Raw genomic sequence first — 13,034 nt, 5'->3', positions numbered from 1 at the left:
GAAGCCTGATCAATGCTAGCAAACCTAAAACCATACAGCCATGCTGGCAGGGGGCTGTGACCCGAGGGACCTACATTTACTATAACCAGAGCTTCCGTCCTATTATCTCTCCTGTTATCAGGGCCAGTTATTTTGGAAGAAATGAGATTTCTTATTTTCAGAAATTGCACACAGACATCTGTCAAGCTGCTTGTCTCATATGAAATACATTTTTCCAGAGTGCTTTGATTCAGTCCCTGCTAAGTTTTCTGTGATTTGTCCTGACACATGCATCTTCTTACCAAGCATTACATGTCATATATATATAGATATATATAATCTTTCCCTCTTTCTTTAATATACCAGTGCCAAAGCCAATTATTTGTGAAGTTATAAGTTTAAGAATTGGTAGATCTAATAATGACTTGTCTAGAGTTTATGCTGAAGGGATGTTTAACTTAAATATTAGATTTTTTTCAAATTCTTCAATAAATCAAACTTATTTTTGAAAGTTAATATTCTATATAAATCCACATGTCTTTTTTAGATCTCCCTTACAGCCTACCATTAATAACAACATTGTCCATAATGACTGAAAATAATGATAATAATGCAGGCACTCGTACTGAGATTTTAATATGCGTCATGCAGTCTGTTAAGTGATTTAAAAACATAGATCCTGATTAGGTTTAGAATGGCAAGGACACAGTTGATGGAACGGAGACATTTTCCTTGTTTCTTGTTATATGGACATGACTGCAGCTCAATGCTTCCACACAAAATCTTGACAAAAGAAAGTATGTCAGAGAGAATGGGAGGGACTAAATAGTTCAAACATTAGGAATTTTCATAGCTAAGAAATAAGTAAATCTCTCTCTTTCATTCATTATTATGAATATTAATCTTGTTCTGAATAACAACTACTTGAAAATAACTTAAAATTAATTTTTACTTTAAAAAGTTAAAATAAAATTTCCTTTATCATAAATTGTACTTTGATCATTATCATCCCTTTCCAAATAGCAACCCATATGAATATTTTAATAGTTAATAAAATACATGTATGTTACATATATACATATACGGGACAGGCCGCAATTACAAATTGAGATCATTTGAGTATAAATGCTCCTGCCTTTTCTCCTTATTATTACTTCTAATTTACTGGAAGAGAGGAAAGCTGATGAAACACATTTGTTAAAGTTGTTTGTAAAATAAAAGCAGAGAAGGATGTGAATTGGAATCTGAGAAACTATTTTGTGATTATTTTGATAATTTTTTTTTAATTTTTATTGATTTCAGAGAGGAAGGGAGAGGGAGAGAGAGATAGAAACTTACTGATCAGCTGCTTCCTGCATGCCCCAAACTGGAAATTGAGCCCACAACCCAGGCATATCCCCTGACCAGGAATCAAACCATGGCCTCCTGGTTCATAGGTTGATGCTCAACCACTAAGCCACGCGGAGAGCGGGCCTAAGCCATCAGTCGGACATCCCCTGAGGCCTCCCAGACTGTGAGAGGGCTCAGGCTGGGCTGAAGGACCCCTCAGAGTGCATGAATTTCATGCACTAGGCCTCTATTATTACATAAATGATGAATGACTGATCTTCGGTAAGACAAAATATGTATGCTGTAATTGCATTATATCAAGTAGCAGTGCCTAAGTTTCGTGCCTTTTAAAACCCTCTTTTGAGCACTGAAAAGTAACGAAGCCACCTGCCTCAGCAAGCCACATGTAGCCCATAACTTTTCCCCTGGAGCAAATGCTTTGTTTTAGTGTCAGTGCTTCACTTGTGTTGTAGGAACTGAAGATGCCATAGACCTTGGTTCATATCTTGGATCTGCCATTTGCTTATGGTGTGCCTTTGTCAAATTAACGTTATTGCAAGGGCCACTGACTGCAAATAAAGTACTTGGTATAGTACATGGAAAATAGTAGGTCTCAAGGGAGTGAAAATTATAATAAATCTATGCAATTATTTTTACTAATATTCCCCTTTATGGTGGTTACTAGAAGCCCAGTGCACAAAATCATGCACGGGTAGAGTCCCTAGTCCTGGAAAGCAATCAGGGCCCATCGGGGCCTTACTTAATTCTGCGCTGCATATATATATATATATATATATATATATATATATATATATATGATATTTTTCTCTGGATTTTTACTTTGAAAGTAACAAAAGTCTTTGTTTTTTGTGCAGATGCTTTGTATTTCCTATTTATCATGAGGACTTTTAAAATACATGTGGCATTGAGGACATTAGAGGTAACAAGCAAATTTTGAAAAAATATCAAATTACTAATTTTTTTGTTTAATGAATGGCAGGCACCATAAACTGGTGATTCTCATGTACTATCAGACAAAGTTGTAAAAACTTTTTTTTTTCTACAAAAGCACGAAGAGGAGAAAATAAGAGGTGGTATTAGTGATTACTGTACAAGTAAATGGACACCTGCCGATGCCCTTCCATAGCACGTGTATATCTTTCTTCTTATTGTTTTCAGAAAAGAAGGGAGAGGGAGAGAGAGATAGGAACATCATTGATGAGAGAGAATCATCGATCAGCTGCCTCCTGCATGCCCTCTTCTAGGGATCTAGCCTGCAACCTAGGCAGGTGCCCTAATTGGGAATTGAACCATGACCTCCTGGTTCAAAGGTCGACACTCAACCATTGAGCCACACAGGCTAGTCATTTCTGTGATTATGAATGTCTGAGATGACAGAACTTACTATACTTGAGGAGTCAGTCAAGGAATAGGCAAAAAAAGGTTGTTTTTATTAAACAATAATTTATTTGGATGCACCTCAACATCTTGAGTATTTACCTATTAAACCAAAAGAAGGGAAAATGTAAATGTTGCTCACAACTTTGAAAAGAAACATATTTTATTTAAAAATATGCAAACAGTATTTTATTCAACCCAGTTCATTGTCATTATAGGGCTAAATAAACTTACACAAATAATGGAACTAATAGTTCAGAGCGAAACTCGGAGATGATCTCCTAGTGTGTGTGATGAATTCAAATCATTTAATTTTAAACCTGAGAGGAGGTATTTATATGAGTTAGTGGGAAAGAAAGTGCCGCAAGACTTACTCTAAACAATCCTGTCCTCAGACATTTTCAGTATTTAGTCATAATGAGACCGTTTCTATGGAAATGAGACTAGCACTTAGTTGTCTTTTGAACTGATTCATTCATAATAGTTCTTTGAGATCAATGATAAATTTTAATGCTACTTCTCAGAAACTTCCTTTGTCAGAAGAACCAAAGGAAGCAAAGCAATATTCTACAGAGATAGAATTCACCGTGTTCACAAACCACATTTATATTTTCAAATCACATTTGTAAGTTTAAAGATGAAAAATTATATAAATATTAGAAGATATAGTAATAGTGGACACCTATTGAACCAACATGTTTCTAGCATAATCATCTGTCTATAGTGTACCCATATGGTTAAGGTGTCAAAATCAGAGCAATAACAGCATATGAATGACTTTCATCAACTTCGTGCTACAGTTACAGACAAACATTATTTTATATTTTATTTTTCTTGATTTCAGAGAGAGGAAGGAAGAAGGAGATCAAGATTGAAACATTAGTGATGAGAATTATCCACCAGCTGCCTCATGCACGCCCTCTACTGGTGATTGAGCCTCAACCCAGACATGTGTCCTGACCAGGAATTGAACCCTATCCTCACGTTTCATGGGTTGATGTTCAACCACTGAGCCACACCAGCCAGGCGACAAGCAGATTGTTTTAAATTGATACTCTGTTTAGTTGTTTCTGTCAGTATCATCAGTACAGCAAATGTTTAATAAAATGGGTTTTAATCAGGTAGAACTGGATTTCATTTTAGCTTCATAGCCTTTACACAAGAAAATATTCTGAATGTCATTTTACCTTATTAACCTATTTTTTTTTCCACATGAAAATGTGGTTGATGACATTTTCCCCATGTGTTTATCTATGGGACTATGTCTATGGGAATATGTGCTGGAGAATTAAATGAGTCCAACGTATATACCAAATGCCTAGAATGTATTAAGTGCTAGTGCTCAATAAGTAATTATTGTTACTAAGATAGTGTGCATATTTCTGTTTTTAACCCAGAAAAGTATTATAAGTCAATTGTTTCTCAATTCAACTTGTCTCTTTTTTTCTAGAATGAATTTTTATTTAAGAAAAAATGTACAAATCACCTAATTATCTTACTAATAAAAATAAATAATTTCAGGAAACATGGTATCAAAGTTAATTATTTAGTAAAATTCTGGGAGAAATGTTTTAATGTGCAGCAAAACATTCTCAACATCTTATTATCCAAATCTTCCAGCCATTACATACCTGAGAGACATAGAAAGACTGATTCAAATGAGCATACCAAGTCATTTCTCTGGGATGGCATTTAAGGTTAAAAAATTAAATTAAAATATCCTGTTTACATTAATACTCTAAATCAATTTGGTAAAACTGAATAATACATTAATTAAACCTGATGATGCCTCAGTTTACACAAATTATTCATGCAAATGCCTAGTGTACTAGTATATCTAGATCTTCTACAGAATTAGGATGTATAGGAAAAAATATAAAGCTTAAAATATAAAGTTTAAATATAAAGTTTAAAATGGGTTTTTCAGTCTCAGCCCCATTGATATTTTAGGCAAGATAATTGTTTGTTATGAGGAGATTGTCTTTTGCATTTTAAAATATATAGCTTCATCCCTGCCTTGTACCTTTTGGATGTCCTTTGCATTCACCAAAAGGAACAGATACGATGAGAGCGAGAGAAGGAGACAGATGGAGGAGAAGAGAGAGAAGAGGAAAAGAGGATAAACATTAACTACAAAATAAAATCAATAGATTTAAATAGAAGAAAGAAAAACAAAAATGAAAGGGGAACATGTGGTTACCAAGGATCATTGTAAAATAAAAAAGCATACAATTATGCAAATATTTTCAAACATTTAATAGATTCATCATACAAAGCCTATAATGCAATTGCTATTAGCTATCATACGGAGCTAAATATATTTCCATCAATTAGGGAGCAGAGGAGGGCTACACTAATGGTCCAGGTGGTGAGTAACAGAACAGAAAATACATGGACAAGCACACAAAAATCTAAACCAAACAAAACTCAACGAAATACGAGTGGTTCAGCAATTAAGCTAAGGGCAAAGCTATGAAGGCATAAATAGAGGACACAAAATCACTGATTGCAAGAAACAAGGCTGAAAAGGTTACATATTACATGGTTCTATTTCTATGACATTCTTGAAAAGGGCAGTAACCAGATCAGTGGTTGCAAGGAATTTAGGGATGTGGGAGGGTTGAAGGGATGACCCACACAGGTTATTTTTGGGGCAGTGAAACTATTCTGAATGATAATATAATCGTGGATGAAGACTGTGCATTTATCAACACCCACAGCACTGTACAGCATACAGAATAAACCTGAACATATGCCATTTAAAACACCATTGAAGATGTCAGAGGATACCAGAGCGGAATGCAGACTATGACAAGCCAATCTAATTGTACTACAAATGTAATAACCTCACTGAGTGAAGTGGAGGGGAATACTGCAGACCTCAGTGATTTTAGAAATGCGTGGAGCCTGTAAGACTCAAGGCCAAAGGCACTATGGTTAGGACACGGCACTTTAGTTGGTAAAGGTTTCAACCAGGGGAGTATAGGTGAACAATTTGAACCCAATACCCCTATGTCCTGGGATAAAACCGTGAAGTAAGGGGATGAGGGATGCTGGGAGACAAGTTTCTCATTATTGGGGTGGTGACTGCAGAGAAGCACAGGGGAAGCCCAACATCATCCCTGGAGAACTAGATAAGAGTTGGAGACACCAGTAGACACCTAACATAAAGATGGATCCATGTGCAGATATTCATGGATGAGTGTACAGGCACAGGTTCGCATGCACATATACCTCATTGCTCTAACAGTTGAGAGGTCTTAGCAGGGAGGACACTGCAGTAGCAAGAAGCCACTCATCGCCTAGAAATTGATTTCTCATCCTCGGAAGAAAAATGGAAATGGCTGATTCTAGGGCTGGAACAGGGAATAAACAAGATGAGCCTGAGTATCTTATGGCAACAGAAAGCAAGGAAGTGCTAAAAAGCAAGACAAAAGTAAAATAAAGGATGATGAGCCCATGGAGGTATATCGAAGGAGCAAGGTGTCAACTGAAAAACTTTCAATAGCCAGGAGGGAAGAGTTTGAGCAGCTACAACCAAAAATGATGAAGTGCTGGGTTACTATCAAGAGATAAAATATGCACGAGTCCACCCTGGTGAAAAGAAATGATCAAAACAAATAAGTAAATGGAGAGAATATTTAAACATGAAGCAAGTTGTTCATGTTATCATATTAGCAGAGTTGAACATTTTGCAGTTTAAGCTCATAGACTAGCGTATTGGATCTATTTACCTTTATAATGCAGATGAAATGATTTTTGACATATTTGAAATGTCCTTTTAAAAAATTTTTAGGTGTTTGTAAAATTTAGAGACCTTCTACTCTCAGATCATTCTCTGCGTGTTACCTTTGCATGAGAAAATGCAATTAGGAAAGAACCGTGGGTCATTATGACTTTTAGGCACCTTACAGCATTGCTCAATTTAAATGCAGCCTTTTACTTTGACTTTTTAAGGAAAGCAACCCATTGATTAATGATGGTTGAAATCTCCTTTCTCCTTGTGTCATCTCATTCCTGAAAGTCACAGGAGGTCAGAAAACATCTGAGTGGTTTGTTCAGGACCCAATTACTTTGATGAATACATTAAGAAGGAAAAGTTCAGGACATCGCCAGAATTTAGTGAAGAATTAAAGTGAGGCCTTCAACACTTGCTTCCTAAATTGTCTTTTTCAGAGCAAAGTAAACACTAACAATATTTGTATTTATGATGATAATTTTGAGATATAGGATATGCTTGAAACTAGTATGTCATAAGGCAATATAATGGCATATGGATATGTGCATTAACCTACAGTTGATTCCAATATACTGAAGTCTGACCCTCACGTAAGCTCAAATGTATAAAAATATTTGATGTAAATTTGTCATCCTATGTTATTCTACCTGAGAGTCAGTACTAATTAATCTTCTTAGTTTTCTAGCTAATAAAATAGATAATGATACAAAAACATATGGAGGAAACACAGTTTGAATATGAGGGTTTTAAAAAAAGTGTCTTGCACATGGCGACCAATTGATTTAGGCAAATAATTCTAATGGAACTTTCAAACGACACACATCAGCATAAGAAACGTAACACACATTTATAAAATGTCCTGGTAAGACAGCCAAGCACGTCACGTGCCTTCTGGAGGCTGATTCATCAGCACTTCACCTTCCGGCCATCGCAGCATTAACTTTCAAATGAACTCTCCTAACTGCTAAAAAGTGTGGGAATAATTTATTCCTGGAATGGTTTTGCATGTTGAGTGTTCATTTAATATTCAAAATAATACATTAAAGGTACAAACAGATACGAACTAGGATAGCCAGATCTTTATGTGTCCAGATACATTCAAAGATACTTAAAGATTCTGAATAGCAAATAAAGCGAGCTATTAAAAACAGAGGTATTTTTATGTGAATGATAATCTTCATCAGCAAGGCTGCTAATAAATTACCCATGTAAAATTGCCATTAAAATGTGAAGAGCCAATATCCATTATTTGTCCTGTCATTTAAGCCATTCATTAATTGTGACCTCCATCTCAACATGACAATGCTCACAATGGCATGCGCCATTAATTATGCATGAGGTTTGTTCAACACGTTTCCCTGAAAGTGTTGTATTTTCCAACTCTACTAATAGCTTCAGTCTAGTGAATAATTCATAGGGTTACATATCTGAGAAAAACTTCTCCATGAGTAAATTCAATATTTTATGGGCGTGAAGGACTGCCGTTACTTTGCCTTTCATTTGAGCACTGTAATAATGCTTGCCCGACTCTTTCTACGTTGTGTAATACATCTAAAGCAGTGAGCTAGGCATGCAAAGTATTGCTATCTCTATTTTAACCAGTAAAACAAAATCATAGCAGAGATGGTTGGAGAAAGAAATGAAGAGTAAGGCGCTAAACAAGCAGCCTGTGAAAACAAACTCTATTAATAAGAAAATGCATGTAGAGGCTTAGCAAAATTCTTGGGGATATTCTGTAGGAGACAACTAACTAATGGAGTTTTCTTACCTACATAACCCAGTAGACATAATGTTTAAAGGCTTAGCTTTTAGTTCTGGCCGGTATGGCTCAGTTGGTTGGAGAGTACTTCCATACATAAATGGTCATGGGAGATGGTTCCATTCACAGCACATGCCAGGCTGCAGGTTTGATCCCTGGTCCAGGTATTAGGTAGGAAGTTAGACATGAGTGGCTAGGGTGGGGCCTGCCCTAGGGTCGGGACCAACGTGGCCGTCAGACCCCCTCTCTATGGGCGGCCCAGCAGCCAGCAGACTGCCAGCAGGCAGGCTCAGAATCAGCCAGTTTTTGGCACAAGCTCAGAGGAAAAAGACATGACCTCAATAGGACCTACTAGGGCCCTGGACTAATTATAACAAAATTTACATATTTGCATTGTAGTTTTTCCCACCCCATGGGTTTTTCTGTATGAATTATGGGTAAGGGCATGCACAAAAGAAATTTAGTTATATAACCCTTTTCTATCAATCATTCCTGAATGCAAGTGACAGTCTCCACCCAGAAAAATCTCCCATCCTGCATAATAAAAGCCTAATATGCTAAGTGTCTGACTATTCATTTGACCATTCGATCCAGTCGCTATGATGCCCACTGACCAGCAGTGGGCAGACGTTCCATCCAGTAGGTTAGCTTGCTGCTGGGGTCCAGCTGATCGGGACGCGGGGAGACAGGACCGGACACACCCTGGACCCCTCCCGTAGACCCTCTCCGGCCCCGATTGTGCACTGGTGGGTCCCTTGGCCTGGCCTGTACCCTCTCACAATCTGGGACCACTCAGGGGATGTCAGAGAGCTGGTTTCGGCCCTATTCCCGCCCGCCAGGCTGAGGGACCCCACCCGTGCACAAATCCGTGCACAGGGCCTCTAGTTTAAACCACATAATCCCAGAGTTCCGGCCCATGGTCTCTCCTCGCTCGGAGTGTATCTTCAATAAATCCCACTTGGCTTCACTTTCATTTTTGCTGACCTTAAAACCTTTTCCGTATCAATAAGAAGAACCAAAGTCCCAGCCAGTAACCCCAATTAGTAACACAGGCGCCTGCAGGAAACACCTATTGATGTCTCTCCTCTCTCTCTCTCTCCCTCTCTCTCTCTCTCTCTCCGCTCTCTCTCTCCTCTCTCCTTCTCTCCTCCTCTCTCTCTCTCACATTACTAAAAATGACGAGAATTAAAATAAATAAATAAATGATGATAATAAGAAAGGCTTGACTTTCAGATCCCTGGTTTTGGAAGTATCCCTTTCCCTTCCCTCTCTTATCTGGGGAAAAAGAAAGAACAGCCCTAGTGATCTCAAATGAGCAGTCTTTTCTAGGTGCCCACAGTGAGCCAGGAGAGCTTGTGAAAATCATGGAGATGGCAAGCTGGGAGTTGCTTCCATGGAGTTATAAAAGCAGGCAGTTAGCATTTATTAAGTTCTCACTCTGTACAAGGTTCTGCAGAGCTAATACAATCCTTAGTCCCATGTTACGGTAAGGAGTTTACAATGTAAGACCACCAAGCTTTCAATGTTGTTACACGCTGAGAGATATTCATCCTGATCATTAAAACCAACTAATGGAAAGGCAGTAATGATGTTGCTTGTCATTAACAAAGACTTTTGAAGAAATTATAGGCTCTGGACTCTAATAGGGTTTTACCTAATCCTGTTATTACTGGTTTTACAGGTCTCCTATCTTCATTTTACTAATAATTTATTATTATGTACTTACTCTATTTTTCTTTGTGATTTCTGAAGCTAATAATTGACATATTAGAGTACCAGGAAATTAATTCAGTTTATTGCCAATTCTTTACTTGAATGTTACCATCAATCAGAAAGACTGAGTGTAGGAGTAAAACAAAGAAAATTAAATAGTAACCTATAATTTATTAGCATTAAAATCACTCATTTAAAGTTATTTTTTAAAAACCTATGAGCGAAGTATATGGCTCTAAGTCATAAATGCAAATTTGTGTTGTTAACTCAAATACATGCACTAATTATAGGTAGTTATTTTGCAAGTTTGCTTCCATCATTTGCTCAGCTTTTATGGAAAAATTGCAACCTCTCACGCAAAGGTCATGCCATTTTTATTGATTGTAAGGTACACGCATCCCAGGGAGCAATTAGCTTCAAGAGAAAGCTGTCTATGCCACAGTAATCGAATATAATGGAAAACAATTTTTTGAAAAAACATCTACATTAAAAACCTACAGGTCAATCATTGTGACAGTCAATAAGTTGTATTACTTTTTATATCTTCTGTATTACTCAAGTGCAGACATATGAGATAACTTCTTTCTTGTCCATTGTTTTTGTTATAATTTTATTTTAGGAATTGTTATCACTGGTTTTCCAACTATCTTTTACCAAAACAAAAAAAAAAAATCATTTTTTTTTTAATATTTAAAAGAAAGCGTATAGGAGTTCTTGGAACATGGTGGCTATGGCAGAACTCTAAATTTAAAATTCCGTATTTGGCACATGAGAACAGCACACTCGAGGACAGCATTCGCAACATGCTTGGTTGCTGTGTACAAAGTACAGAGAAGCAGGTCCAAACCATTAAGAGCCACCAGACCTGGCTGGTGTCAACCTCTCAGCCAGGAGAGGCTGAGGAAACCCACAGGACCAGGAGAGAAAGAGAACAAGATAACCCCGAAGTGCCCGCAGACGCTCGCTGCAGTGCCAGCCAAGGGGAGCCGAACCACCATCGCAGGCCTCATTCTCAGAAGCAGAAGGTTGGCACCTCTGCGACCACAGTGAGGATGGGGACACATATGCTTGGATTCCGTTAGCAAGAGGCTCTGGGCTGTTCTGTGCCACCGTTGATACGGCAACCTCACCGAAGTGCCTGTTCCGTAACACGGTGTGCTTTGCTGTTTATTCTCAACATGCACATCCTTCCAGCTACAGTTTTGTACAAACCCTCCATTCCCCCCACCTTAGGCCAGGCTCCTGGATGCTGCGTTCCTGAATCAAAGACATCCAACTCTCTGTGAGCTGTCTTTCAGCAAGTCCAAGCCAATCTGCACTTCACCCCGCAGAGTATCCAAGTGCCTTGCTTCCTGGAACAAGCCAGGGATACTCAGCACACGCTTACAGGGGAAGGATGAAATGATCAGTAGATAGCTCAGTAGATGTAGACAGATACCATTCGTTGCAGACCAGGATCCTTGCGAATCATTCTGTTAATGGTGCGGTGCCCTCTGTGTCCCCACCTGTTACCCGGGGAAGTGGAGTTTTTGGGGTGCCGCCCGGAAAGGAATTTCCTGAGGCCCCCACGGGAGGATGAGGTAATGGGGAAAGCTTCCCTGATGATGTAAAATTAAGGGGGTTCCCGTCCCAGGCCCCAGCTCCCTCCGCCCGCCATGGACAAAGTCCAGTCTTGTCTTCAGCAGGACTAGGATGGAAGCCACTGCCCAGAGTCTCTGCTCCATATTCAAGCTCAGTCCCGTTCCCCCTTTTGCTTTCTTCCATTAATAGTATTAAATACTAATAACTGGTTAATTATGATGATCACAACTTCAGTCATAAAATTATGTAACGCCATGACTCCTAGAACTAATGCTGATACAGGTGTCTACTTTCCTTCTGAATCACTGAAAATCAGAAATTACCATTTTGCAAATCTTTGCACAAAATTTTTCTTTCAATATTTACTATATTGAAACTTGGAATTTGGGTTACCATGTAAATAAAATTGTTACTGTTTAAAAAACTTACTTAACTAGGGATCAAAAACCTTGTATTAAAATTGATTTCCCTTTTTTCATAATCCATATAAGTTTCTTAATCCATTAGTACCGAAGAGTGTGCAAATACAAACATAACAGTAAAAGATTTTGAGACAAGGGCGTTAAGGACATTAGAACTGATAGAATCAGAGTTGAAAAAACCTTGAGTAGATTTGGTAAATTTTCACAAGGTGCCCTCAAACAAAGAAAATCATATGTTTATTTTATGAAACTATTTTTGTGGTTTTAGTCCAAACATGAATGCGTATTTATCTCTTGTTCCTTTTGGTTGATTGAGCTGGAGAAGCAATATGCTATTCCAGACAAGCAATGCAGCAAGCTGCACTTGTAGATTTTCTTACTGTGGACAAATGAATAACATAGAATGCTATATAAAAAAATATTGATAATCTAAAAAAACCTAAAATATCAAGCATTTTATGGATTATTCATCTTTCTTCATCAGTGTCAAAAATAATACCCATCAGTGTAATTCATAGGATAGAATGAATTTCCAATTCAAATAATACATTCTATTTGACATAATATATACCAAACTAATTTGCAAGTTAATGGGTTTTAGTAAAGGTTATGTGACAGTGTTAAAATGTTATTTCCAGCCCTGACCGGTTTGGCTCAGTGGATAGAGCATCGGCCTGCGGACTGAAGGGTCTCAGGTTCGATTCCAGTCAAGGGCATGTACCTTGGTTGCCGGCACATCCCAGTAGGGGGTGTGCAGGAGGCAGCTGATCAATGTTTCTAACTCACTATCCCTCTTTCTTCCTCTCTGTAAAAAAATCAATAAAATATATATATATTTTTAAAAATGTTATTTCCAGGTGCCTTATCTTAAAGATTGTATAATCAATTGCTCTGTTCCCTGAGAAATTTCTGCATGGATTACCCTTTTCTTTCTTTCTTTTTTTTTAAATATATTTTATTGATTTTTTTACAGAGAGGAAGGGAGAGAGATAGAGAGTTAGAAACATCGATCAACTGCCTCCTGCACAACTCCCACTGGGGATGTGCCCACAACCAAGATACATGCCCCTGACTGGAATTGAACCTGGGACCCTTCAGTCCACAGGCCGACGCT

Source organism: Eptesicus fuscus, chromosome 11, assembly GCF_027574615.1.
Source record: "Eptesicus fuscus isolate TK198812 chromosome 11, DD_ASM_mEF_20220401, whole genome shotgun sequence".
Classification (NCBI taxonomy): Eukaryota; Metazoa; Chordata; class Mammalia; order Chiroptera; family Vespertilionidae; genus Eptesicus; species Eptesicus fuscus.
This window is presented reverse-complemented; position numbering follows the sequence as displayed.